Here is a 27,358-nt window from a genome sequence, read left to right on the forward strand (position 1 = left end):
AAAATATGCTTAATATCTTTCAAAGTGTTTAAAAAATATCTGTTGGAGTTCCTGTCGTGGCGCAGTGGTTAACGAATCTGACTAGGAACCATGAGGTTGCGGGTTCGGTCCCTGCCCTTGCTCAATGGGTTGAGGATCTGGCGTTGCAGACGCAGCTCGGATCCCGAGTTGCTGTGGCTCTGGCGTAGGCCAGTGGCTGCAGCTCCGATTCGACCCCTAGCCTGGGAACCTCCATATGCTGTGGGAGCAGCCCAAAGAAATAGCAAAAAGACAAAAAAAAAAAAAAAATCTGTCCCTGGCCCATGTTATTTGGTGTCCCCACTATATGCACTGATTTGTATCATTGTATTTCTTATTCAGCTGACCAACCCACTGATGCATGTTCTGCTAGGACCCTTGAGCATAGAGCAGCTCAGTGGCTTACGATGGTGTCCCCAACATCTAGCACTGGGTTTGACATGCAGTAAGCTTGCGATAAATGTTGAAGTACAGAATGAAAGTGAAAACCATAGGCCCTCCCCAGCGGAAAGGAGAGACATTTCCCTCCCTCCCCAAGCCTTGTACTCTCGTGGTATTTCCTATTTCTTGGCCACCAGAAACTTCGCTTCCCTGGATGGCTCCAGGAGCAGAGCAGAAAGCATAGGAAGGGCTGCAGTAAAGGGGTGAGAGTTTTTGCTGGGCTTGGCCGTGGGTGAGAGGAGGGCATGTTTGGGTCTGTTTAAGCCTAAACAAGCACTAAAAGAAGATGTTTGCCCCCCTCCGCCCCCCTTTTTACAGACATGAATTTTAAGAGGAAGTGCTTCTGTGGGTTTATATTGGCCATCTTTCTCTTAGATTTGGCAATTTCACTCAATTTCCAGTTCACACTTCTCAATTTCAACCAAGAGTTTTATTTAAAATACACCTGCTTTACTGAAAAATGACACTATTTGGGGTAGCTTGTTACTACTACTATTTTATCAGCATCATCCATTTAGCAAATGGGAGCAGGAAACTCAAATGTTTTTTGAATAATTTCTTAAAGCAGTTCATAAATTGCAAAGAAACAAATGGAGAACTAACAGAAAGTGTGTTTGCTTCAGGCCCTGGCTCAAGGTTTTAGCTTTCCTTAGCTGCTTATGGAATCTGCATTACTACAGACTTTCCATTAATTGTGAGTTAGACCAGACTGATTCAATAAATGTTTAAAAAATGGCCCCTGAGTGCAGGTTCAGACGTCCAGAGGAAGTGGTTTCTTAGACACCTGCCTCCATATATTGTCTTGATGGTATGTAGGTGGAAGGGAGTGAGATAGTTATGATGATGTATGGTGCTGTTGATTAGTTAATTGAAGGTTAAATTTTTAGCTTCACCAAGCAATTACCTGATCTCATTATGGACTTTAAAATCACCCAAATACGATTTTGCCTGAAGCAGCTGTCCCTTGTTTAGATGCTATTTCAGGCATTAAGAAAAACATAATGGTAATAGTGACCAGGGAATTTAAGCCTGCAATTTCTAGAATAGACTGTTCTGAATCTTAGCCATTATTCAGTATTATCTGAACATGGGACGCTAAAATATATTTGCGTTTGTATGGTGTTTTACTTTTCAAAAAATGTAAAAGTATGTTTATGAAATAGACATCTATGTTTAACCAGTGAAATTGTTTTTATTGATTTTCTTTTTTTTTTTTTTCATCTTTTTAGGGCCTCACTCGTGGCATATGGAGGTTCCCCAGCTAGGGGTCAAATTGGAGCTATAGCCGCTGGCCTACGTCAGAGCCACAACAATGCCAGATCTGAGCCACATCTGTGATCTACACCACAGCTCTCAGCAACGCCAGATCCTTAACCCAGTGAGTGAGGCCAGGGATCGAACCCTTGTCCTCTGGATACTAGTCAGATTTGTTTCTACTGAGCCATGACTGGAACTCCTATTTTCATTTTTAAGAAACTTCTTAGTCAAGTATAATTTACATACAAAAAAGTTCACAGTTCATAGCTGTATGGCTCACAAAATGTAGACACCATGTAACTGAAGTACTAGATCCCTAGAAGCCCCTTTTATATCTGCCCTGAGTCACTGTGCCCACTGTTGCAAAGGAAGCTATTATCCTGAGTCCAAACAGCATAGACTCATTTGCTGATTCTTTTTTTTTTTTTTTTTTTTGTCTTTTTAGGGCTGCACCCACACCTGTGGCATATGGAGTTTCCCAGGCCAGGGGTTGAATCAGAGCTACAGCTGCCAGCCTATGCCGCAGCCACAGCCGTTCCAGATCCAAGCTGCATCTGTGACCTATACCACAGTTCGCTGCAGTGCTGGATCCTTAACCCACTGAGTGAAGCCAGGGATCAAACCCTCAACCTCATGGATTCTAGTCATATTCGTTTCTGCTGCACCATGACAGGAACTCCCTATTTGCTGATTCTTAAAACATTTTTTTTTGCCTGTACCCACAGCCTGTGGAAGTTCTCAGGCCAGGGACTGATCCTGAGCTACAGCAGTGACCCAAGTCACTGCAATGAAAACGCCAGATCCTTATGTCGGAGAATGTTTTGCCTATGTTCTCTTCTAGGAGTTTTATGGTGTCATGTTTTATGTTTAAGTCTTTAATCCATTTTGAGTGTATTTTTGGGCATGATGAGAGGGTGTGTTCTAACTTCATTGATTTACATGTGGCTGTCCAACTTTCCCAACACCACTTGCTGAAGAGACCTTTCCCCATTGTATATTCTTGCCTCGTTTGTGCATTATGGTCAAGATTAATTGACTATAGATGTGTGGGTTTATTTCTGGACTATTTTTTTCCATTGTTCCATATGTCTGTTTTGGTACCAAATACCATACTGTTTTGATTACCGTAGCTTTGTGGTATTTTCTGAAGTCTGGGAGTGCTATGCCTACTGCTTTGCTCTTTTTCTTCAGGATTGCTCTGGCAATTCTGGGTTTCTTTTATGGTTCTGATTCCACCCCTAGCTTGAGAACTTCCATATGCTGCAGGCGTGGCCCTAAAAAGAAGAAAAAAAATCATCTTCAATATTCTTTATTAATTGTTATAGTTCTCAGTGTATAAGTCTTTAACCTCTTTGGTCAGGTTTATTCCTAAGTATTTTATTTTTAGGGGTGTGATTTTAAGAGGTATAGATATAGAGAAATAACAATTGATTACAATTAAGACTACTTGATAAGAAAAACAAACAAACAAAAATAAAAGGTATATATTTTTTACATTCCCTTTCTGATATTTCATTGTTAGTGTATAGAAATGTAACTGATTTCTATATGTTAATCTTGTATCCTGCTACCTTGCTGAATTCATTTATCAGTTCTAGTAGTATTTGTGTGGATCTTCAGGGTTTTCTATATATAGGATCATATCACTTGCACATAGTAACAATTTTACCTCTTCCCTTCCAATTTGGATAACTTTTATTTCTTTTTCTTGTCTTCTGATTACTGTGGCTAGGATTTCCAATACTACGTTGAATAGAAGAGGGGAGAGTGGGCATCTTTGTCTAGTTGTAGATTTTAGCTGGAAGGCCATGAGCTTTTCACTGTTGAGTATTATATTGGCTATGGTTTGTCATAGAAAGCTTTTATTATATTGAGATATGTTCCCTCTATATCCACTTTCTTTTCTTTTTGTCTTTTCTAGGGCCACTCCCATGGCATGTGGAGGTTCCCAGACTAGGGGTCTAATTGGAGCTGTAGTCATTGGCCTGTGCCAGAGCCACGGCAATGCAGGATCCCAGCCGTGTCTGCGATCTACACCACAGCTCACGGCAATGCTGGATCCTTAACCCACTGAGTGAGGCCAGGGGTCGAACCTGCAACCTCATGGTTCCTGGTCACATTTGTTAACCACTGCACCACGACAGGAACTCCTATACCCACTTTCATATGCTGCAGGAACTTCCATACGCTGCAGGTGCTGTCCTAAAAATAAAAATAAAAAATTTGAACTATTGTTATGTGCTCTTTATTTCTTTTTTTCTTTAGCATATTGTCTTTCATGTCATTCCTTTTCTTATGGATTTATTTGAACTCTTTATGTTGGAAGATGTGACTTTTTGTCTTATTCATTACAGAAATATTTCTCAGTTTCTAAAATACATGCTTGTAATTCTGATGTGAAAAATTTTTTGTGGTCAAATGTGGCAATATCTTCTTTATGATTTCCTTTATTTCACTTAAGGCTAGAAAATCTTTTCTCATTCAGAGAGCAAATAAGCGTCTGCCTACATTAAAAAAAATTCTTCCTAAGACTCTACCTTCCATCTTCCCCACCCTGCGTCCCCCGCCCTTTCTCTCTACATTTAATTCTTTTTTTTTTTTTTGGTCATTTGTCTTTTTAGGGCTGCACCCGCACCAATGGCATATGGAGGTTCCCAGGCTAGGGGTTGAATCGGAGCTCTAGCTGCCGGTTAATACCACAGCCACAGCCACGGGGGATGCAAGCCATGGTCTTCAGCCTACACCACAGCTCACGGCAACACTGGATCCTTAACCCACTGAGCGAGGCCAGGGATTGAACCTACATCCTCATGGATTCGTTTCCACTGAGCCACGATGAGAACTCCTCTACATTTAATTCTTAATCTACCTGGAATTTATTTTGCCCCACAGTATAAAGTGAGGAACCAAATAAAAAATTTCTCTCAAATATCTAATAAAGTGTCCCATAATCTTTACTTTCAGGCCCTTTTCCTATATTAAATATCTAAAAACACCATTGGTTTCTGGATTAATTACAATGTTCTTACAATTTAGCTTCTGTATTCAAATATTTGTGGCTGGGATTAAGAACTAGAACGTGCATTCTGCAGCAGAAGGAAGAGCTTTCTCATCCTTCCATGTAATCAGCTTTTTCCTTCTTCCAGGGTGTGGACTAGCTTTTTGAAGAGACAACAGCTAGCATCCAATTCTACCATATCTAAGTCTTCCTGTTCATTACTCTTGCACCACAGATGAAAAGACTGTCAGCACAAACAAAGTACTGGACTTAAGAAGCCCAGAACCTAGGAAGATTTATGTGTCTCACAGTCTGAATCATCTGACATGGAAGAGCAGGTGCTCTGCCCTGCAGTCCACTCATGTCTCCCTTCCTTCCTCCTTTTCTTCCTCTCTCCCTCCCTCTCTCTTCCTTCCTTCTCTTTCTTTCTTTCTTCCTCCCTCCCCCTTTCTTTCTCCCTCTTTCTTTCTTTCTTTCTGCCACACTTCCTATAATTTTTAAAAAGAAATATAGTTGATTTATAGCATTTTCTTAATTTCTGCTATATAATGAAGTGAATATTATTTTAATATTCTTTTCCATTATTGTTTAGTCACAGGATATTGAATATAGTTTCCTGTGCTAGACACAGTGTTTTTTGTTTTTTTTTAAAATCTCTACTCATATTTTGTTTTTATTTTATTTTCCTTTTTGGTCTTTTTAGGGTTGCGCCTGTGGCATATAGTGGTTCACAGGCTAGGGGTTGAATCAGAGCTGTAGCTGCTAGCCTATGCCACAGCTACAGCAACTCGGGATCTGAGCCATGTCTACGACCTACACCACAGCTCACGGCAACACTGGATCCTTACCCACTGAGTGAGGCCAGGGATTGAACCTGCGTCCTCAGATACTAATCAGATTTGTTTCTGCTGAGCCATGGTGGGAACTCCTCTATTCATATTTTAAATTACACTGTTTCAGTGTTGTGTTAGACAAAGCCCTAGATTAAAAAAATAGCCAAAACTTACTGGAGGGTTATGTATATTTTTTCCATTTTTTCAAATCTTCATTAATGTTCTCAATAAAGTTAAAATTTTCTAAATATAATTCACTTTCAAAATTTGAATCTATTGAGGCGAAATACATATAACATGAAGTTAACCATTTTAGAGTGAAAAATTTAGTGGCATCTAGTATATTCACAATGTTGTGCAACCACCATCTTTATTCTGTTCCAAAATGTTTTCATTACTTCGAAATAAAGTGCTGTACCCATTAAGCAGGCACTTCCTATTCGCCCTTTCCCTCAGCCCCTGGTACCCACTTACCCACTTTCTGTCTCTGTGGATTTACCCACTGTAGATATTACACACAAATAGAATAATACAATATGTAGTCTATTTGTATAGCTTCTAAAACATTAGCATAATGTTTTGAGATTTATACATGTTGTAGCATGTACCAATACTTCATTCCTTTTTGTGGCTGAATGCTATTTCATTGTATATGTAACTACAGTTTGTTTATCCATTTGTCAATTGATAGATATTTGGGTTGTGTTCCACCCATTGGCCATTGTGGATAGTGCTACTATGAACATGTGTGTTTAAGTTTTTATTTGAGTACCTGTTTTTAATTCTTGTGGGTATATACCTAGGAGTGGAATTACTAGGTCATTTGATAATTCTATATTTAACTATTGGAGGAATTGCCAAACTGTTTTCCATAGTGGTGGTGTCATTTTACATTTCCATAAGCAATGTATGAGGATTCCAATTTCTCCATCTTCACCAGAGCCTGTTATTTTCCCTTCAAAAATTTTTTTATTATAACTATCCTTGTGGTGTGAAGTGGCATCTTATTGTGGTTTTGATTTGCATTTCTCTAATGACCAATGATGTTGAGCATCCTTTCATGTGCTTATTTGTGATTTGTACATTTTCTTTGGAGAAATGTCTATTTGATTCCTTTGCCCATAAAATGGGTTGCTGGTCTTTTCGTTCTTGAGTTGTAAGAGTTATTTACATATTCTGGATAAACTAATTATGCAGTTCACTAGACCTTTATCAGATAGATGTTTTGCACATATTTTCTCCTAATCTGTATATTGTTTTGTCATTTTTTGATAATGTCTTTGGATACACAAAGTTTGAAATTTTGATGAAGTCAGATCTATTTTTTGTTGTTACTATTGTTCATGCTTTTGATGTCATATCTGAAAATCCGTTGCTGAATCCAAGGTTATAAAGATTTACCTCTGTGTTTTCTTCTAAGTTTTGTGCTTTTAGCTCTTATATCTGGGTCACTGATATATTTTGATTTAATTTATATATATATAAATAATTTATATTTATATATATATTTTTTGAGTATAATTTTTGTTTATTTTTGTGAGGTGGGGGATCAACATGATTCTTTTGTTGGGAGATATCCAGTTTTCCCAGCACCACCTGTTGAAAAGGTTATTGTTTCCCCATTGGTTTTGGCTCCCCTGTGGAAGAGCAACTGACCATAAGTGTATGGGTACATTTCTTGACTCTTAGTTCTATTTCACTGGTCTATATGTCTAACCTTGAGGTGGTATCACATTGTTTTTTTTACTGTAGTTTTGTAGTAAGTTTTGAATTGGGAAATGTGAGTCTTTCAACTTTATTCTTTTTTCAAGATTGTTTTGGCTGAGAGTTTATTACATGTCAAATGCTACTATAAACCTTAGCATACATTATACATTATCTACAATGTATACATTATACATTATCTACAACTCTGTAGTGTAGATATTAATATCCACATTTTACAGGTTAAATGATTTGGCCAGGGTTACAGATTTTTTAGTAGATATAGGATTAAAAATGAGTAGATATAGGCTTATCTATTTCCAGAGCCTACTTTCTCAAGAATTATGTATACTGTTTCTGTGAAAGATGAAAGACCACTGGAACTTAGTAACATTGTTTTCTTTAGGTAAAAGGCTATAAATCTATCTGTACTATTGAACAATTCTCAGTGGGTAACCCACAATCAGGCTGATCTGGGTTAGATATACTGAAACCCATTTTTCTTTTTACATTTAGTACTTAATTTTTAAGGTTTGCGACTGCTCAGTTTTGCATCCTCCTCTGCCTTCCTCTTTTTGTGATCTTATTTTTTCAGATGGATGTTTTGAGGTTATTTTCTATTTTGAGAAAATTACACAAATCTGACTTATTATCACAACAGCTCTAAAGTGGTTCCTGTTGAAACCATCCACATTGTCAGTACTCTAAGTTCTTGTCATTCTCCTTCACTGGACAGGAAATTACTGAATATGAGTGATGCTCATTAATGTGTTTTGAATGGAATTGTTGTTGAAAGAAATCTCAGTCTGCTTAGATGTGTCAGAGAAAATATGCAAATGAAGATTTTGCCACCCATCATATGCATGTATGACATTAAAAGCAAATACACAATACATATTATGTTGGTAGGCAAGCTGTTTCTACATCTTTAATGTAGTGTGTATGTATAGTTATTATTTGCTTTCAGTAAAATTCATTCTTTATGGTATACTTCTGTGAGTTTTGATAAATGCACAGTTGTATAACCACTACCACATTTAAGATAGGTAGAGAACAGTTTTATCACCCCAAGAAATTCCCTTCTCCTCCTGCTGCCCCTTTGTAGCCAACCTCTCTTCTCACCTCTAACCCAGGTATCCACTAATTTCCTCTCTGTCACTATAGTTTTGCCTTTTCTAGAATATCATAGAAATAGAATCATATAGCGTGTCACCTTTTGAGTGTGGCTTTTTTCACTTAGCATAATGCATTTTCGACTCATCCATGTTACTTTTAGCAACGGTTACGTCCTCTCACTGCTGAGTAGTATTCCATAGTATGGATATGCCATAGCTTGCTTATCCACTCACCTCTTGAAGGATATTTGGATTTTTTCCAGTTTTCTTTGTGATTACAAGTAAAGATTTTATAAACTTCATGTGAAATTTTTTTTTTTGTCTTTTTGCTATTTATTTGGGCCGCTCCCACGGCATATGGAGGTTCCCAGGCCAGGGGTCAAATCGGAGCTGCAGCCACTGGCCTATGCCAGAGCCACAGCAACGCAGGATCCGAGCCGCGTCTGCAACCTACACCACAGCTCACGGCAACGCCGGATCGGTAACCCACTGAGCAAGGGCAGGGACCGAACCCGCAACCTCATGGTTCCCAGTCGGATTCGTTAACCACTGCGCCACGGCGGGAACTCCTCATGTGAAATTTTTGTGTGATTGTAGATTTCTATTTCTCTTGGGTAGATACCTGAAAATGGGATTCCTGAGTTACGTAGTAAACGCAGCTTTAACTGAAGGAGAGAAACCACCAAACTGTTTTTCAGTTTCTTAGAGCTACTGTAACAAAGTACCACAAACTTGATAACTTAAAACAACAGACATCTCTTCTCTCACAGTTCTGGGGTTAGAAGTCTGAAATTAGGGGTTGGCAGAGCTATACTCCTTTTAAAGGCTCTCAGGGAGAATGCCTCTTCCTAGCTTTGATGGCTCCTGGCAGTCCTGGGCATTCCTTGGTTTTTGGTTGCATCACTTCAGTCGCTGTCACAGTCTTTACATGGTCTTCTCTTGTGTGTCTTTGTGTGTCCTCTCTTCTTCTTCTTTTTTTTCTTTTTAGGGCAACACCTCACGGCATACAGAGGTTCCCAGGCTAGGGATCTAATCGGAGCTACAGCTGCTGGCCTATGCCACAGCAATGTGAGATTCAAGCAGCGTCTTTGACCTACACCACAGCTCACGGCAACTTGGGATCTTTAACCCACTGAGCAAGGCCAGGGATTGAACTGGAAACCTCATGTTTTTTAGTTGGATTTGATTCATTTCCACTGAGCCACAGTGGGGACTCCTGTCCTCTCTTCTTTCAAGGACACCATTCATGGAATTAAGGACCCACTCCAATCAATTATGATCTCATCTTAGCTAATTTATATCTGTGTGGACCCTAGTTCCAAATAAGGTCATATTTTGAGGTTCAGAGTGGATGTGAATTTTGGAGGGGACACGTATTCAGTTCCCCAGAGTGGCTTTGCCATGTTTCATTCCTACCTGTGGTACAGGAGCACCTCAATTGCTCCCAAGCCTCACCAGCACTTATTATTGTCAACAAAAATTTAAGACCCATTCTGATAGGTCTAGAGTGCTATCTCACTGTGGTCTGAATATGCATTTCTGTAATGGCTAATAATATCAAGCATCCTTCATGCACTTATTTTCCATTTGTGTATCTTCTTTGGTGAAGCGTCTGTTCAAATCTTTTCTCCCATTTTATGTAATTTGTTTTTTCTTTACTGAGTTTTGGAAGTTCTCTATATATTCTAATATAAATCCCTCATCAGATATGTGATTGGTTGCCTACCAGTCTGTGGCTTATCTTTTCATTCTCTTAACAGTTTTGTCATAGAACAGAATTTTAAAATTTTGATGAAGTCCGACATTAATTTTTTTTATGGCTTATACTTTGGATGTTGTGTCTAAGATCTCTATCTCATTTGAGGTCACAAATCTTTTCTCTTGTATTTTTGAAAAAATAAAGATTTAATTTGGTCAAATAGCACATTGATTTGAGGGGAAATGCCTGAATTCATTCAATATTATATAGAGATTAATTCAGTTAAATTAATTGATGGTTCGGCATTCAAACACTATTGTCAGGACTCCATTATTATCTTTCAATTCTTCTTTCCTTTGTTCACAGAGGCTTCCATCTCAGCCAGGGTCTCCAGGTTTAGCAACTTTAGGAGAAAGGAGTATTTCTCTTCCCCAACGGTTCCATAAAATGTTCCAGGACTTTCTATCATTGGACTGTAAAGATGAACATGCGTTTATCTCTGAACCGATCTCTATAGCCTGGAGATGGAATATGATTCTTGGCCAGGTCTTGGTCTTGTTTCTGCAAACATGAAGAGGGCTCTTGCCAGAACCTGAACATGCCGGCACCCTGATCACAGACTTCCAGCCTCCAGAATTGTGAGAAAATAGTATCTGTTGTGTAAGCCACCCAATCTATGGTATTTTATTATGGCAGCCCTATCAGACTAATGCTCAGCTGTTCTTTATCAGTTTCCAACAGCTGCTGAAATCAAAGCAACAACTACCTTCATTAATTGCTTTCTGTGTGCCAGGCACTGTGCACTGTTTTCCCAGCAATTCTCTGGGGAAGATACTATTACCCTCATCCCTATTTTACACAAGGAAACTATGGTTCTGTGACCTTGGATAACGTGCTGAAGGTCACAAAGCGATTAGGTGGTGGCCTGCAAATCCCAAGCTAGGTCAGTCTGACTTCAGTGCCCATCCTAGTACCACTATGATATCCTGTTATCTCTCCCCAGCCTCCCAACCAGCCAGTCTGTCGTCTTTTACCTTGACTTGACCCTTTTGTTGACATGAATACCTTCACGAGGGTGGTGGCTTTTTTAGCATTTCAGCCCTTCGCCTAGTGACAGGCAACCTCTGCCTTTTACTAAGTTCTGGATCCAGAATGCAGGCAGGTTTCCTGCCCTTTCCTCCATAGCAACTAAATTCTGCTTTGAATTGGTGGGGGGTCTTGGGGCCCAGCAGAGTTTCCTGTTCCTCACCCAGCTGCAGCAGACTTCCGCTTTGTATCAGAGCTGAATCCTGGGCACAGGAGTGTCTGTTATTCCCAGGGGCAGACAACCATGACCTTGTCCTTATACAGGGCTTGGCATATGAATGGTCTTGTCCAGGTACTCCTGCTCCACCCTCCGATGCTACAGGACTGTGCCACCAAGAGAAAGCATCTCGCAGGTCTACTGTCTGTTTCCAGTCTTTCTCATGGGTATCAAGTGGAAACCAGGGGGAAAGAGATGGCAAGCAGGGATTCCTCTTGTGTCTGGAGTGCTTAGGGATTCTCAGCTGTCACGCTCGCTCACACTCAGCCTTTAAGGACTTTTCTTCTTACCGGGTTTTATGGTGATTACCTTTTCTTCTCACTCTTTGCTGTTTCTCTCCTCAGGATGGCTTCTCATCCTTTGGAATTCAGTTCCCTTGGTTGCTTTGCAGCTCAGTTCTCTGGTGGGCTCAGAAACGATAGTTTTGTGGATTATCCATTTTGTTATTGTGGAAGCAGCATTCCCTTGAGGCTTTATACATTTTGGGTGGAAATAGAGCTTCTCGGTCTCAAGCTTAGAAAAATAGTTTCCAAAGTAATTGTTAGAAAAACACTGGCCTCACAGAGTGTAGGAGGTGGAAATTAAAGATTCGGGTCAAATAAGCTTTCAAAAGTTGGCATATCTTATCCTCTTTTGGATATTTACATGGTGCATTAACATCTTAAAGGCTCTGAGAAGTCCTGCAGAATGAGAAATAAATACAACTTTAACAATATGTCTTTAACATTTTTTGATCTACAAACTCTTTGCTTGCATAGCACCCATTATTTTCCTTAGAATTACCATTCTGTGAACACAGCTTGGAAAACAGAGGCCTAGATATTTATGCTTTATTCTCTGGAAACCTAGAACAATAACAGAAAGCAAAAATCTCTCAAGATAGTACCAGAACCCCCGGGGTACTTTTCCTAGAACTAAAAACCATCCTGAAGATTGAGTAGGGGGCTGGATGGTACTGAGGCACTCAGAAATGACCTCTGTCATAGTTAGTGCCTCATCTTGTGGTCTAGGACTTCAGAGAGGCTGCCTGAATGAATGAAACCCAAAGAGAAATCACAGAGTCAAAATGAAATGTCCAGAAGTGTATAGATCATTCCACTGGCTCACCTCACCTCAGTTTCTAAAACCAGTCATCCATCTCTTCCTGGACAGTATGTTTCTACAACTTGCTCCTTTGGCTAGCAGTCATCATCTCACTGTGTTTGGGCCACAGCTTGAATCTGGAGCTGCTACTGTATAGTAGGGCTGGATTGAACCTATTCTCAGGATCCTCATGCTAATTTGAAATGAAACTTCAGCCTCAATTTTCAGTGCCTTAGCTTCTGGACCTTGGTCTGTCCTGTGGATTTGAGAGTCCCTGCCCTTCACCACTCAGTTCAATTACCATTCTTTGAAGTAGCCTAGACATCTGATTTTTCCATCTCCTTGTATCCCTTTTGTTTCTCCTCTTGGGGCACCACCTCACTCCCTTTGAAGAGCTAACCCTCCTCCATTCCATATTTAGGTGGGTCTGCCGATTGGTAATTACTAGCAAAGTACCAGAGCTGGTATTCAAACCGAAGGACTCTGACTCAAAAATCTACTTTCATCACATTACATTAACCTGCTTCCTAGTTCTGAATCATATCACTTTCCACTTACATAGCATTTACTTTATTACTCTGAGTAGTGACATTATCTTATATTAGAGTATCTTATATAATATCTTATATTTCCCCCCAGCCATTTGGATAACCATATATAAGACACATCTGAGTCAAGAGTTAAGGTTATAAAATAATGGAGTTCCCATCGTGGCGCAGTGGTTAACAAATCCGACTAGGAACCATGAGGTTGCGGGTTCAATCCCTGCCCTTGCTCAGTGGGTTAACGATCCAGTGTTGCCGTGAGCTGTGGTGTAGGTTGCAGACGTGGCTCGGATCCTGCGTTGCTGTGGCTCTGGCGTAGGCTGGCGGCTACAGCTCCGATTCGACCCCTAGCCTGGGAACCTCCACATGCCGCAGCAGGAGCGGCCCAAAGAAATAGCAAAGAGACAAAAAAAAAAAAAAAAAAAACCCACAAAAAAACCCAAAAAAAACAAAAACAAACAAACAAAAAAACAAAACAAAACAAAAAAGATTATAAAATAATAACTGAAAGTTCTCATTTCATAATGGGGAAAAATGTTTTATCTTATACTTTTGGTTCTTTTAGAAAAATGACTATTTTTCACTCTATAGCCTTTGTTCTATTTATTTATTTATCTTTTTTTTTTGTCTTTTGTTGTTGTTGTTGTTGTTGTTGTTGCTATTTCTTGGGCCGCTCCCGAGGCATATGGAGGTTCCCAGGCTAGGGGTTGAATCGGAGCTGTAGCCACCGGCCTACGCCAGAGCCACAGCAACGTGGGATCCAAGCCGCGTCTGCAACCTACACCACAGCTCACGGCAACGCCGGATCGTTAATCCATTGAGCAAGGGCAGGGATTGAACCCGCAACCTCATGGTTCCTAGTCGGATTTGTTAACCACTGCGCCACGATGGGAACTCCCTATTTATTTATTTATCTTTTTAGGGCCATACCCGAGGCATATGGGAGTTCCTAGGCTAGGGGTTGAATGGGAGCTATAGTCACTGGGCCACACCACAGCTACAGCCATGGGGGATCTGAGCCGTGTCTGTGACCTACACCACAGCTTGTGGTAACATGGGATCCTTAACCCACTGAGCAAGGCCAGGGATCCAACCTGCACCCTCACAGATACTAGTCAGGTTCGCTACCACTGAGCTGCGACAGGAACTCCCTTTTGGTCCTTTGTATTCCTTAGGTACTTTAGCTCCACTGTGGCCATGACTGATAATTAGGGAAGCTAAGAGATTTTGCAGAAGGATACTAGCCTAATTACCCTAGAACCATCAACTGTGAATCAAGAAGTATATAGCATGACTTAATTGTTCATTACACAAAAATTATATGATCCCCTATTTCTTCCATGCCTCTCTAACTCTGTCTAAAAACGTATTTAACTAAGCAATCAGGGATATTAACTATTCACAGCCTAGGCAAGTGTGGGCAAATAACCCCTGCAATAATCCATTGGCAGCCTCAGAAGCTGGCTGTGAATAAGCACATTGCACTTAGTCTGGTCCTTCTTATGTGTTTGCTGATACATTTGCAATTTCAGGCACGGTTTTAAATGTTAAGCATTAATTGGAAATGGGCACTGAAGCATCACTAGAGTCTACATTTTGCCCCTTTTAATGAAAATGCTAGATATAGATTTAATGCAAAACTAAACATTTGGCTCAATATGTTCTACTCCAGTAAATTAGCCAGTGTTTGTCATCTTTTTAGAAAACCGGGAGTTTAATGCCTCATTTCACATGGTTTTGTTAGGGACAGATAGAAAGCTGATAAACAATCCATTTGTTCTACTGCAGTAGCTCCTGGCCACACCACTGAAGTTAAGCTTCAGTGCTCATTGCCTTTACAAAGCCTGTTGCGAGCTGAAGTGGTCCGCTTTTGAACATTTGACTGAAGCAGAGCCTTGACAAGAGTGATTTCTTAGAGGAACACAGACTAGGCTTTGTTGGAGAGTGGCCCCAGAGCAATGGGTTCTGAAATGACTCAGTGAACCCCAAAGGGAACAGAGCATCTGTGAGCCACTCCTGTGTGCTGTTCTAGATTTTCACACACGTTAGCCCCACAACAGTCACCACAGCCTGGAGAGATCCTCCTCCATCTGACCAGATGAGGAATCCAGGGCTCAGAGATGAAGCTGCATGGCTAGTAAGTGGATTTGAGCCCACTAACCATCCCACACTGCCCGGCAGCAAGGGACTGCACTCCTCCATCTCTGCCAGCTGTGCATTATTTGTCATTCAAGGAGGTTACCTATGCCACCTCCTCCAGGAAGTCATTGCTGATTGCTTGCTTATTGACTGTCCTTATGTGTTTTTATCATACTTTGTCTGTGCTTCCAATGTAGCCCTTAGGACTTTCTACTATTGATTGTACTAACTGAATACCTGTCTGACTCCCTGTGAGAGGAAGGGCTGTCTCTCTCAAATCACCTTTGTAAACACTGTAGGACTATCCCTTATCAAAGGTACTCAACAAATGTTCATTGAAATTTTTATAAAGTAGAAGGATCTTAACATCTCCAATACCTATTTCAGAATTATGAGGACTACTATGGTGAAGGGGTAGATTCTGCAGTAGGTCTGCCTGGATTTGAATCCCAGCTGTATGACCTAAGGCAAGCTACAGAGTTTCTCTAAATGTCAGACTTCTTTATAAATTAGGGGTCTTGAGTACCTACCTCAAGAGGTTGTTGCCAAGTTTCAATAAGATAAGGGATGTGCAGAGTTTGGAACAGTGCCTGGTGCAGAGAAAATGCTCAATAAACATTTGCTGTTATGTGTCTGAAAACTGGAGATTTTACAGCATAGCAAGAAACTCTGTGGCCTTTGATTTGTCTACAATTTTAAAGTCTAAAAGATAGGAGGATTGGATTGAGTAGCAGTGGAACAGATAAACCTGAAGGACCATGCGATAATGACCAATCAGATAAGATTGTGGAAAGAGAAATTGTTACGAAGACCCAGGCTTCGGCAGGTCTTGGAATTATCATGTGCTTGGACTCATCGGTATGCTCTTTGGTTCCAGTCTAGGATGAGGGCATGAGATTTATGTAAGGAAGACATGTAGGCAATATGTATAATGCTTTCTGGGTTTTTAAAAAATGGTTTAAAACATTTTAATTAAAATGCAGTTGTTTTACGATGTTGTGTCAGTTTAGGTATACAGCGAATTGATTCAGTTATACATACATATATATATATATTTCTTTTTAGAGTCTTTTCCATTATAGGTTATTACAAGATATTGAGTCTAGTTCTCTCTGTGGTACAGTAGGTCCCTTTTGGTTATCTATTTTATATTGTATAATGCTTTCTGAGAATAACTTTCCAAATAATTGTGTACCCACTGACACAGTTGTCATATTTTCCAAACCTATGAACAAATATGTACTAGAAGGGCAGAGAGATGTTTGCATAGTTCAGAGAGCTAATTTGATAAACCAGGGGGCCATTCTCTCCCTTGCTCCGGAGAGCTAACTAATGAACTAACCAACCTACTTGCCTGTTTAACACTATGACTCAGGGCAAGCCTTTCAACATCATCTCTTTGAGTCTGGATAGTCTCATGGATACATATGGGTCAAAATAGAGACACCTCCTCTTTGCACCTCAGGTTCCCATTTGTCAAATGACCAGACAGCCTCTCAGCCCCTTCTTTGGCCAACCTTCCTTGGGATGCTCTGAAGTTAGGTCAGTAATATTGACCAAGCTATTGGGGACTTCCTGACCCCTGGCTCCATGGAGTACCAACCAACTAGAAGAGCTGATGGACACACGGAGAAATGGTCTCCCCCCCACCCCCGGCAGGAGAACACTGCCTGAGTGGAGTTTCCCCTGAGTGACTCCTCAGAAAGGAGGAGTAGGGCAGCTGGTGGTGGTCTCCCCCTCTTTCCTGGTCACTTGGCCTCTGCGTGTATGTAACAGCTCTCTCTCTCTCTTTGGGCACCAGTCAGGTGGCAGGAGGGCCCAGGTGTCTGCATTTTCTTAAGCAACCAGGAACCTTCCAGGACCTTTGCCCCGACACAGCAACTTCACTCTCTTGGAACTACAGAAGCAGCCCAGTGAAGGGAGGAGAAGGGCAGGAGGTCTTGCAGTCTAGACTCTTTGGCTCCAGCCTGCAGGAAAAGTCAACAGCCTTAGACAGAGGTTCCCAAGATCCGTGTGCACCAGCAGTACCTGGGGAGGTTGTTTTAAGACAAATTAGTGGGTTACAGACTAGAACACTCTGATTCAGTAGGTGAAAGGTGGGCCTGAGCATCTTCTTTTGACCAAACTCCCCAAGGGGTTCTTGTGCACAGTTGGGCTTGGGGATCCCATTGGTTTAGGTCCTGCAGGGATGGAAGAGATTAGAGGAGTCTAGTTGGCAAAACATGTCGAATCCATCCATGCCCCTGCGGGATGGGCAGTTTTTGGTGTCCCAGCTCCTTCTAGCTGGGCCCATGGGTGAGTTAACCTCACAAAACCTTGGTTATTGCATCTTTAAAATGGGAATCACAGTGACGATCCCAGGGGACTAATGTAGACATTAAATACGCAGTGTCCACGGAACACTTGGCAGAGGGCTTGGCACAGAGTGGGCACCGAGGACGTGTTAGTTATGGTCATCGTTATTGCTGTTGTTGTTATGACTTCCAAAGTGGCATGAAGGTTTTTCTGGTTAGTGTGTCAGGAACTAACTCTATTCCAAAGAGTCTCTCTGACAGGCCAGTAAGTCTTACACTGTCTTAAATAAAGTAAAATAAATATATATAAATAAAAAGAAAACAGGAGTAGCTAGATTCGGTGAGGCCTGGGACTTCTGAAAAGTCAGAGCAGAGGGAGGTATAAGCAAACAGCTAGAGAACTGTGGCTGTGGGTGGAGGGGAGGAGGGCTGAGTGTGAGTTTGGAGACCTGGGTCTAGGCTTGGTGCTGAGCACATGTCAGAGCTTGGGTAGGTCACTTGACCACTCCTGGCCTCCTTTTTGCCCCTGTTTTGTATAGCAGGACTGCCCTGGATGCCTGGATGATACCTAAGGTCTTGTTCTCTGGATGATTTACCCCAGAGCCCCCTGAGGAATCATCCTTCCAACACTTTGTACAAAGATGGCTCATGGAATTAGGCTAAAAAAAAAGTCAGTATTTGTTCAATTGCATACATGGCTGTTAGAAGATTTCTTTAATTTCCTGTACTTTGGAAATATTGAACGATAGCAAAGTAAGCGCATAACCCTGATCGCAGTGGGGAAGCAGGTAAAATAGCATTCAGTGGCCCTCCAGCCGTGTGACTGCACCCCTTATCTTTGGGATCCCCCACACTCCCTCTCCAGCAATCCACAGTCTCCCTTCCTCAAGGACTTGTTTTTTCAGGGCTCCTGATCTCAGCCTGGGACTGGTTGGGCTCAAGAGTGTGAACAGTTAATGTGACTTAATTGAAATTCCTGCTTCTTCTCCTTGTAAACCAATGGCATGCGTGTCAGACCCATGCCTGTGGGTAGGGAGGCTGGTGAGGATGTTGTGTTGAAGGTTGAAGGTCACACAGTGCCCCTCAAACTCAGATCTGAACACCACATTGAGCACCAGATTTTTTTTTCCATTTGATTTCAGTCCACATGATGGATCTTGAACTGACAAGCTAATATCCTTCTCTTGGAGAGATTTACTGTTATTTACCTCTTACAGTGATCCCTTGTCTCACAGATGGTTACATCCCATACTTTGAAGCTCTGGACCCTTGCAATTGGTTTTCTAATCAGATCACTGATTCTATTCTGGCCTTAACTCGAACACCCAAGCCACTCCCTCCCTTGTTAGCTTTAGATGTCTTGCATTCTCTCCCAGGGCTCTTCTCCAAGTCTCCTTGCCTCACCTGCCACACATTCAGGTGTGTACCGAGGCAGCCTTTGCCCAGGGAGGGAGCAGTCTACCTAACCCTTCCATACAAATATTTCGAAGGAAGGCTGACGGTTTAGCCTCTTGGAGCCTCTATTTCCTCATCTGCAAATCAAGGAACTATAATAATACTTGCTGCAAGGATTAAATGATCCAGGGGAGAGAAATTGCCTTGCCCATGGCCATAGTAAGTGCTCAATAAGCAGTTGCAAATGTTGTTAGCTGTTGTTAGCCGATGTTAGGTCTGACTTCCGTGCCAGCTGTTTTCGAACACTCAGCTCTTAAGCCCTTGCTACACACACTCGCTGACTCTTACAAATGCCAGCAAGTGGTCAGTTTACTTAAACTGGTCAGTGATGGTTGTCTGGAATGCCATTTGTGTTTGCAAGGTATGTCTCAGGTCTGAATTAGCCACCAAAGTCAAGTAGCTCAAAAAGGAGTCTGATTGGAGGGTATGTTGTAGTTTCCCAACTGAGAGAGGCTCATGGTTTCCTGGGAAGGCCTTTGTTTTTCTCCCTCAGTGGACATTTGTAGAGGGGCTGCTTCTAAGAAGGGATATGGCCTTTAGCTCCGCAAGGGCTTTGGAGTGGCTGTGACTCCTGCCAATGGGGGAATACATTCATGGTGAGTTCAGTTTCCTTGTGTGGGCCTTTCTTTGCCTCACACACTAGACTCTTGGAAGCCAAGCTCGTCCTCTTATAAAAGGACACCAAGCAAAATTCATACAGTAAAGGCAGGTAATCATTCTTTTAAACTAATTTATCAATTTAACACAGCATGGTGGTGTTGGGTTACTGGGGTCAACAGCCAGCCGTCACATTCCTCAGTTGTTTGGTGAAATGCATTAACAAACAGCCAGTGAAACTCCTTCTGATTAATCGTGGTGATAAGTTGTGGTTTTGTCTTTTTTTTTTTTTTTGATAGCATGCTACTAGCTTTCTAATTTAATCTGCTTGGACAGCAGCCATTCTGGTGAAGTGTCTTGACTTATCTAAAGAAGCCTTGATGAGAAGGCTACCGGGCCTGGAATTTTATTGTGATATCATGTAATCATTAACGCATATGGCTACCTTCTTCCCACATTTTCCTTCCTTTTTGAAGAGAAGGAAGTATTTGTAGGGTGAGGGCATAAAGTAAGCAAGGATGAGCCCCAGAAGCTATGAAAGGAAAAGAGAATGCTGTGATGAGCTGAACCCTAGAAGATTGTCATACTGTCAGAAATAAAAAATATTTGAAAACTGGGAGTTCCCTTCATGGCTCAGTGGTTAACGAATCCGACTAGGATCCATGAGGACGCAGGTTCAATCCCAGGCCTCGCTCAGTAGGTTAAGGATCTGGTGTAGGTTGCAGACTTGGCTCGGATCCTGTGTGGCTGCGGCTGTGGTGCAGGCCAGCAGCTATAGCTCTGATTCGACCCCTAGCCTGGGAACTTCTGTATGCCACAGGCACAGCCCTAAAAAGAAAAAAAAAAAATTGAAAACACTAATAACAACTTCAGTGAGCACTCATCGCTCATCTTTTAAAGGCAAAGGAGGGCAAGTCTGTATTTCTCTCAAGCAGTGGGAATCTAGAGCAGGCTTTCTCCACCTCGGTACTGTTGACCCTTTGGGTTGGATAATTCTTTGTTGCAGGGAGCTGTCCTGTGCATTGTAGGGTGTTTAGCCTCTACCTAGTAGATGCCAGTAGCTGTCCCCCAGTTCCTTTGTGGCAACCAGAAAGATCTGCCATTGTCCTGGATGTACAGTTCTAAAACTTCTAATAACCTATTGTGACCCTGTTGGCCCTATTTTATCATATTGTTCAAGACACAACTAAACATTTAATTCTTCCAGGGGCCCTTTCTTACCCAGATTGTTCCTTTATCTGTTCTCTCTACATTGAGACCATCAGTCTATGCTGTCCCCTCATACCCTGTACTGAGCATCTGTTCAGTGACAGCTTGCCAGGTAACCAGAGAATTCTTTCCCCTGTAGGTTTGTGATGCCTCGAAGGCAGTCTAGATAAAAGTCCTCCAAATTACTGGGAGATAAAATAAATATTCTTTAATTAAAAATAGACATCTAAATGATGGCAATTTAAATGAGATGAGAGGCAGCAGGAAGAAGTGATAGAATTGCTGGAAATTAAACAGTTCACAACTGTTAAGTGCTTATGAGGGACCACGTATGACCTTAACTCAGGTGTTACCCCATTTTGCAGATGAGGAAATAGAGGTTTAGTGAAGTGAAGTAATTTGTTCAAGTCACTTGAACCAGAGCCTAACTGGGAGCTAGAGAGTTTGAACCCAGGCAGCCTGCTATTAGGGTGGGTACTTGGCCCCTAGTCCCACAGCTAGAGTCTGAGAGGGTTGGGGGATCACTGAACGAAGCCGGGGACCAGGAGGAGGACGACTTTTCAGGAGTTGTAAGAACAATGTGGCTGAAGTCTAGAGGCCCTAGCTTTCAGTGTCTGGGCCTATGCAAATCTTGAAGTGAATGTGGTCCCATTTCTTTGTTTCCATCTGTCTTAGTGAAACTGCCTCTGCTTAGCGGTGTGGAGTATTGCTTTCCCAGTTTAGAAAGTTAATTTAAAAATGCAGCTGAAGTGAAGAATATGGTTTAAGAGGGTGCCCAGCTAGCAGGTGTTAGGGGAATGGGGTGGGGGCGGGGAATACAGGGTTGGAGAATCGAGAAATAAGTCGAACCTTTGACCTTTGAAGAATGAGAAAAAGAAAAGAAAAAAAAAAACTATAAAGTACTGCCAGAGCCTTGGCAGTACCTATCCCTGGACCTGTTCTCAAAAGCCTGTTTTTGCTCAATTTGTGGTTCTGATACAAAAGCGCAAAGAGGTAGTTGTAATTTCCAGTGTCTTGCTGGCAGAATTGTATGCAAACATTGAAAAAGATCTCCCCACGCCCTTCCATACTACAAAAGTAAACATGTTTACTGCAGAAAAATTAGAAACAAGAAAGAAAAATTTAAAAATAGCTGGCAGTCCCATAACACAGCAAAGTCCAATGTTCATATATTGTGAACCATACTCTTGCAAGTCACAGAGAAAGTCTTTACATGAGTTATAATCCACTGGATGAACAAGACTGGAAAGGAGGGAGGCAAGGAGAGGACATAGTAAAAGTCAGAATTAACAGAATCAACCCTCTGGTATCAGCTGCTGTCGGTCTGCTTTAATAAGCCTCCTGCGTTTTGCCGGGAGCAGAATGTCATTTCCTGAAGATGTGGCATCCATGAAACCCCTCCTTCACCAATGCCCATAGGCACCATCTCTAAACCTCATGCTAACCCCCCTCCACAAGTCTGGATCAGGGCCTCTCAAGGGCCTTTGATAACCCTGCATCTCCCCTAGAGGGCCCTCCAGGAGCCAGCCGTCCCTGCATTCGTTCCTGAACACGCTCCCTTGTGAGTCACTGCTGAGTAGTGCTCCAAGAATCATAGCCTTAAAAGACTCTCTAAACTCCAGGGTTCTCTCTAGAAACGTTTCCTCTTGGGACTTCTGGAGGGCTGCACCACTGGAAGGCATGAGGAAAGATGAAGTCAAACCATCATTGGGAAAGTTCTTGTTTGGGCTGAAATCTGTCGTCAGCCTGTCTTTCGCTCCATTGCTATGTAACCCAATGTTGTGTGTTTATGCGCCCATGTCACGTGATTTAGATGATGTGTCCCTTTGAAGGTTGGGAGATATTTTTCTCCTAAAATGATGGTTTGATTTGCTCTTTTAAATACCTATAACATTTTATTTATTATTTTTTTTAATGGAAGCGTACTGGATTTACAATGTTGTCTTAGTTTCAGATGTATAACAAAGTGACTCAGTTTATATATATATTTATATATTTATATTCTTTTTCAGTTTTTTTTTCCTTTATAGGTTATTACAAGATGTTGAATATAGTTCCCTGTGCTATACAGTAGGTCCGTGTTGTTTATTTTATATACAGTAGTGTATAATCTTTCTTTTTTTTTTGTCCTTTTAGCTATTTCTTGGGCTGCTCCCTCGGCATATGGAGGTTCCCAGGCTAGGGGTCCAATCGGAGCTGTAGCCACCGGCCTACGCCAGAGCCACAGCAACACGGGATCCGAGCCACGTCTGCGACCTACACCACAGCTCACGGCAACGCCGGATCGTTAACCCACTGAGCAAGGGCAGGGATTGAACCCGCAACCTCATGGTTCCTAGTCGGATTCGTTAACCACTGCGCCACAATGGGAAGTCCAGTAGTGTATAATCTTAATCTTAAACTCCTAGTTTATCTTTCCCCCTTTCCCTTCTGGTAACCATAAGTTTGTTTTCTGTGTCTGTCGATCTGTTTCTGTTTTGTGTATCAGTTCATTGCATCATTTTTTAAAAATGCCACATACATGATATCATATGATATTGTCTTTGGCTTAGTTAGGTCCATTCATGGTGCAACAAATGGCATTATTTGATTATTATTATTTTTTTTTCTTTTTAGGGGCATACCCACGGCATATGGAAATTCCCAGGCCAGGGGTTGAATCAGAGCTACAGATGCTGGCCTGTGCTACAGCCACAGCAACGAGGGATCCGAGCTGCATCTATGACCTACACCATAGCTCATGGCAATGCCAGATCCTTTACCCACTAAGCAAGGCTAGGGATGGAACCTGCATCCTTATGGATACTAGTCAGATTCATTTCTGCTGAACCATGATGGGAACTCCCTATTTCATTCTTTTTATGGCTGAGCAGTATTCCATTGTAGATGTATGTACCTGTATTTGTCTAATAACCTGTTGATGGACACTTAGGTTGCTTCCATGTCTTGACTATTATAAATAGTGCTGCAATGAACATTGGGGTCCATGTATATTTTTGAATGAGAGTCTTCTTAGGATAGATGCCCAGGAGTGGGATTGCTGGATCATATGATAGTTCTATTTTTATTTTTTCGTTTTTGTTTTTCTTTTTTGTCTTTTATTTTTAGGGCTACTTCTGTGGTATATGGAAGCTCCCAGGCTAGGGGTTGAGTCAGAGCTGAAGTCACTGGCCTACACCTCAGCCACAGCAATGTGGGATCCAAGCCATGTCTGCCACCTACACCACAGCTGAGGCAACGCCGGATCCTTAACCCACTGAGCAGGGCCAGGTATAGAACCAAGTCCTCATGAATACTAGTTGGGTTCATTACCAATGAGCCGTGACGGGAACTCCCTATTTTTAGTTTTTATAAGGAATCTCCATACTGTTTTCCATAGTGGCAGCACCAATTTAAATTCCCCCACCAGTGTAGGAGGGGTCTCTTTTCTCCACACCCTCTTCAGCATTTGTTATTTGTAGACTTTTAATGATGACCATTCTGACCCGCAAGATTTACTTTGAATAGAAAATCCATCAATAGTACAAAAGGGCACATACAGTGAAAATTGTCTCCCTCCAACCCCTTTTATCTAATCTCTCAGTTCCCTTCCCCAGAGGCAGCCACTACTGCTAATTTCTTGTGTATTTATCTGGAGAGGTTCTATACATGTACAAACATGACCCCTTTGATCTGTTCTATGTGGCCAGAGTAAATATTTTTAATGGACAGCTGAGCCTGTCATTCCCTTCCAAGGCCTCTTAGGACACAGAGGACCAGGGCCCAGAACTCCTCGAGGGCATGCAAAGCCAGCTCTCCGGTCTCCTCTTGAGCCTCCTTTTCCCTTGCCCTGTGCTCCAGCCATACTGGCCTGCCCTCCATTCCTGCCTCAGGACCTCTGGTTTGGGGACTTTTGATCTGGGTGCTCCTTCTAGGTGCTTTGCCCTTTGCCACCTGGCTGCTTTTCTCCTTGCCTTGCCCAGCTAGGCTCCTTCAGGTCTTCGTTTACATACCACTTCCTCAGAGGTGCCTTCCTGACTTCCTTCTCTAAACCCAGTCCTTCTCTGACTTCTCAGCACAGCCAGACCACTTTGGAGAATTTCCTTAGCTTGTGCGTATGTATGTGTTTGTGTGACTGTGCTTTCAGTGTGAATCTCTAACTAGACCATAAGCTCCCTGAGCGCAGGGACCCCAGCGTCCTGCATAGCGAGGGCTCATGATGTCCTGCACACAGTGCTTAAGTTATTGAGGGCATGAATATTTGGTTGGTTTGGAGGCAGTTGAGCTTTTGTATATTTTTCTGCTTTTTAACTGAAAAATTTTTATGGAAAATTTCAAACATATGTAAAAGTAGGAAGATCAATACATGGAACCTCTATGTATACATCATCTAGATTCACCAGCTGTTGAGATTTTGCCACATTTGTATAATTTGTCCCTCTTTTACTTTCTTTTTCCCCCTAGCCTTCTGAAAGCACAGAAAAATTAATGATACCTGGCATTTATTGAGCATTTACTATGTGCCAGTAATTAATTGTGTTAGATGGTTCTTATACACACACACACACATTTACTTATTTATTGACATGTAATCCGCTCAACAACTCTGTTAAGTGGGCATTATTGTCACCATTACTTTAGAGATGAGGAAGCTGAGACAGTTTTGGTCATTTTGCGTAGAGTTCCCAGTTTAGTAGATGGAAAAGCTGGGATTCAAACCTAGGTCTCTCTGACTCCAAAGCCCAGGTTCTCAATTCCCAAACTGGTGCAGACTTCATCAATGCCCTTCTCTTCCACCTGCCTTCTTTCTTTATATCTCCAGACTTTACAAATGTTCAGAGCATTTTTATTGTGCTTAAACTGTAAGGGAAGTGCTCTCATGCATATGAAAGGAGTGAAGCAATTGGCTTTATTATTCCCCTATAAAAAACAGCAATTCAGCCAATAAATATTTACTGAACACTTTTTTATTTACCAAGCACTATGTTAAAAGCTGGAGAAACAATAGTGAGAAAAAAATAAATGCTGTGTCTGGTCTCATGGAGCAGAGTCAAATCAGGTCCTTCAACATTAATTCAGATAGTTTGTGGTTGAATCCATCCTATGTAAATATATTCTTGGTTTTTCAGCTGAGTCTGTGGGTTTAGAATGAGAGAAGTAAGATGGAGCAGTTGATGCTGAGATTTCAAAAGAGTCAACTCCATTATTCAAAGGTTCCTATTCTGGAACCCTCTTCTTCTTTTTGTTTTTCCCTCTGTTTCTTAAAAAACAATGCAGCTTTCATCTCTGGCTGGATCATATAGTTGACAATTACTCTGATAGTTCAACAGGTCACTGTGTACTGTTCCACAGTTAGTGCACTGTGCAAAAGTGCCTGGTTGAGGAGGCCAGTTGAAGCTGAATCCAGCCTGAGCCCCACTTGCAAAACTGTGGCCCTGGCCTGTGGCTGCACAGCTCTGAGGAAGTGGTGCTACCTTCTTCTCCCAGGTTTTCCACTGCAGATACACAAAGGCATAGCACAAGCTCCAAGTGCCCCTCTTGGGAGAGCTGGAGAAAAATGGACAGGGAGTTGGTTGAAACTGCTGTGTCAAATTCACCATTTGCATTCTCCATGTCTCCCCTTGACTCAGTTGGTGTAATTCAAAGTGCTTTTAGGTTTTTTTCTTTTAATAGACTTTAGTTTTCAGAGCAATTTTAGTGTCACAGCAAAATTGATCAGAAGGTACAAAGATTTCCCATATACCCTCTGCCCCCACACATGGATAGATTCCCAAATTATCAGCATCTTCCACCAGAATAGTACAATTGATGAATCTATCCTGACCATGTCATTGTACCCAAAGTCCTTAGGTTTTTTTTTTTTTTTTTTTTTGCCACATCTGCTGCAGGTGGAAGTTCCCAAGCCAGGGCTCAAACCTGCACCACGACAGTGACCCTAGCCACAGCAATGACAATGCCAGATCCTTAACCCGTTAGGCAACCAGGGAACTCCCGAAGTCGTTAGGTTTTGATGGCAGTAAGAAAGCAAGTATTGATACAATATAGGAAAAATACATGGTGGTTAAAAGCATAAACTTAACAGTGTGCACATTATGACTTAAAAACTTCCTGCCAACATGTAACTGGAAATAAGGGGAAGAATTGGCAATGCTTTTTATTTAGGTGGGGTTCATTTCTTATTCTTAATTTCTAGAGTTAAGTTGATCATCTCATCATAATGATGAAGAAAATAACAACAGCATATAGCCCTCTCTGAATAAACCCAGAGATTTCCCATTTGGAACACATTCACTCTGTTTTTCTTTTTTTAAATTGAGGTATAATTCACTTGTGATATTACATAAGTTAAGGTCTATAACACTTTGAATTGATACATTTATATATTGTAATTTGATTGCCATTGCAGCATTAGTTAACACCTCAGATCACATCACACAATTATCATTTCTTTTTTGTGGTGGAAATATTTAGGATCTAGTCTCTTAGTAAGTTTGATATTTATGATACAGTATTGTTGTCTATAATCACTATATTATGTATTACATCTCCAGGACTTATTTGTATACTATTTAAAAGCTGGCACCCTTAAACAACATCTCTTCTATTCCCCTACTCTTTGACTCCTGGAAAGTACCATTTACTATGTGTTTGATTTATTTAGATTCCACATATAAGTGATATTCTAAAAT

The sequence above is a fragment of the Phacochoerus africanus genome, chromosome 15, assembly GCF_016906955.1.
Source record: "Phacochoerus africanus isolate WHEZ1 chromosome 15, ROS_Pafr_v1, whole genome shotgun sequence".
NCBI classification, from domain to species: domain Eukaryota; kingdom Metazoa; phylum Chordata; class Mammalia; order Artiodactyla; family Suidae; genus Phacochoerus; species Phacochoerus africanus.